Raw genomic sequence first — 3,276 nt, 5'->3', positions numbered from 1 at the left:
TCTGGCTGGTAGTGAGGACAATAGCCATAGAGTTGTGTTTGTGAGCTGGGCTGGAAGCAGGTAGTCTTGCTTGATTTCTGCTTGAATCCAAGGCTGTGACTAAGGGAGAAGCAAGATCTTGGAGGAGGCCCTCCATTGGAGGCTCAGGTTGTATGTATGTGCAAATAAACCATGTATCTTAAAGACTCCAGTCTCTGCTGACCCTCATTCCAAGGAAACCACCCTGGGTAAGCACCGAGAACCCCAGGAATACACCACCACTCGGAGATTGGGGTAGCATGCAACAATACAAATATGCAGCAAGATGGAAGCGATGTGTGATGAGCTAGTTCATAAGAACCACTTGCTGCATGAAACAGACTTATAAGATAAGGATTCTGTTCCTATCACCGTGCTGCTTCCTGGTAGCAGTGAAAACAGCCTAACCTCCATGACAAAGCGCCACCAACGCAGAATAGTGATGAGCAATTCTGTAGAGAATACACTTCTGAATTAGACAGCCAGTGTGGCACAGGTTTAAAACTGTGCTGCCAAGAGAGACATGAAGACACACCTAAGAAAACTTTGCAAGCAGTACTAACAAAGAACTCTTGTGATTTCCTGCACAAAACACAAAGGAAGCTTTCAAAGAGGAAAAGCAGCGTTCCATAGAGTCAGGCTTGTTTTATGGACTTGCCATGCCTCATTCATGAGAAAATGTTTAGCTGCTTCATATATTACACAGGACACCTCCCCCCACACACACACACTGTGTCAACATTTTCTTGTAGTATTCCTTCTTACAACAGTCATTTGAAGCAAGTCACTAATAATCTCACTCTTCAGGTGGGAATGGAGCCTGAGAGAGGAATAGCCAGAAAGCCATAAATGGTCCACAAACAATCTGGCTTAAAATGCCGCATTGAAGATTTCCTGGAGCAGAGGTGGGGAACCTGTCTCTCTCCAGTCATCATTGGACTCCATCATCACTGACTAGTGGCCACGGGTGCTGCTGTGGTCTAAACCACTGAGCCTCTTGGGCTTGCCAATCAGAAAGTTGGTGGTTCAAATCCCCATGATGGGGTGAGCTCCCATTGCTCTGTCCCACCTCCTGCCAACTTAGCAGTTCGAAAGCATGCCAGTGCAAGTAGATAAATAGGCACCACTGCAGCGGGAAGGTAATCGGTGTTTCCGTGCGCTCTGGTTCCTGTCACAGTGTTCCAGTGTGCCAGAAGCGGTTTAGTCATGCTGGCCACATGACCCGGAAAGCTGTCTGTGGACAAACGCCAGTTCCCTCAGCCTGAAAGCGAGATGAGTGCTGCAACTCCATAGTCACCTTTGTCTGGACTAAACTGTCCGGAGGTCCTTTACCTTTTTTATCAGCTAGGTTTGATGGAAGTTGGAGTCCAACAACATCTGAAAGGCAACCGGTTTCCCACCCCTGATCTAGAGCAGCATCAGACACCTCAGGCTTTGACCTAGTCAGTTTGGTAAATCAGCCACGTGGTTGGACTAGGGGGGTCCAGGGGGTTGGACTAGATGATTCTATGATTTCTTATTTCTTATCATGAGGGCTGTTTGGGAGATAGCATAACAGCCCAGAATCCTCCTGGTCTTGTGAATTAGGCGATTCCAGTTGCATTGTCTCCCATTAAGCTCCCAGAGCCACTGCAGTCCCTCTCTCAGTCTGAGCAACTTGTTGCTGACCCGGCTATTCCTCTAGGCCGCTTGCCTGAGAGCCAGCCAGTCTGCAGGCCTGAGCACCTGACAGCTACAACACTGATTCACAAAGCACTGAGTCAGGACCCAGTGGTCTCTTCAGCAGTATGTATTTTTAACCCATGAACTGGACCGAGATTGGCGCTGAAATTCAGTGACTCACATTCATGCAATAGTTTGTTTCTATTATAAATCTCAGAAGCATTCAACAATAACGCAGCTGTCAGCACACCAACACTTCCATTGCAAGTTGCAAGGTGCATTTCATCATAAACATTTGTTGTCACTTGCTCATGCCTTTTTGAAGAAGAAGAAGAAGTAGGAGGAGTCTCCTTTGAAGCAGATCCAGGTAGGAGAAACCACAGGCAACATGTTACGGGAAATTTGGCCTCGAGGATTGTTGTGATGCTTGTCCCAGAAAGAGGGAGAGATGAAATGGAGCTAAGATCTACTCTCTCCTATAATCGCTGGTGATTGTGTCCTATTTTGAACCATTGCCAAGCTCTTCTTTTCAAACCTGAAACTGAAAACGGGCATCCTTCACAAATAATAAAACTTGCAAGAATTGGAATATGAAGGAAAACTATTTTTCTAAACGTGGCTGAGTTGGCAACTCAGTAAAAACAGCAAAACAACCACATTGCATCCATTAATATGTGAAAGAAAATAGAGAGATTTAGAGTATAGGAGACTCTTTTTGAAAGCTATTTTGAGGGTGAGGTTGTATGATAAGATTTCCCATAAAAGGGCACCTCAGATCCTAGTTTTCTTAGGCTTTTTGCAATCATCCCAGAAGGCTCCTTTCTGCTACTTTTCAGGTAGCCCACCCCTATAGTTGGCAGGAGTTGGCCTTTCTCAATAATCTTAGCTAGCCTAGACCACTTCCTTGCCTCTATCTCCCATTCATCCACCCAGTGTATGTTTCTTGCTTCTGAAACATTCATTGAGATAATAGTAATAATAATAATAATAATAATAATAATAATAATAATAATAATATCTCTTAGACTAACACTCTAACCTATCTCATAGGGTAGCATTTTAAGGTGGGTGATCCAACAGTGAAAAATAAGATAAATAATACAAAGCAAGCCCATTGGATGTCAATGTGAAATAGCAAATGCCTAAGTATAAGAAGCCTGATCTGTTTGAAGCCAATAAAAAAAGGACCTTGTTAATGAGTCGGAGGTTATACACACGCCAGATAAATAAATAAATAAATAAATAATGCTAATACATGCAAGTCCAGTGTAAATGCTTTTTAAAAAAAGTGCTTCATCATCATCTTGGAATGGGAGAACAGGTTAATGATTATTTATAGGCGTCGAATACTGCTTGCATGTTTTCTATTGTTTCTCTGTAGGTCAGGGGTGGGGAACCTGCCGCCCTCCAAATGATGGTGGGCTCCAGCACCCATGAGTCCCAGTCAACATGGCCAATGGTCAGGGATGGTGGGAGTTGTAGTCCTGGAACAGCTGGAAGAGCCACAGGTTTCCCAACCCTGGTGTAGGCAAAGTGATGGAGAACTTGCACTTTTTGAAATGAAAGCACAAAGTTCTGGGAAGGAGAAGGCTAGAT

This window comes from Podarcis bocagei (assembly GCF_964188305.1).
Source record: "Podarcis bocagei genome assembly, chromosome: 3".
Classification (NCBI taxonomy): domain Eukaryota; kingdom Metazoa; phylum Chordata; class Lepidosauria; order Squamata; family Lacertidae; genus Podarcis; species Podarcis bocagei.
This window is presented reverse-complemented; position numbering follows the sequence as displayed.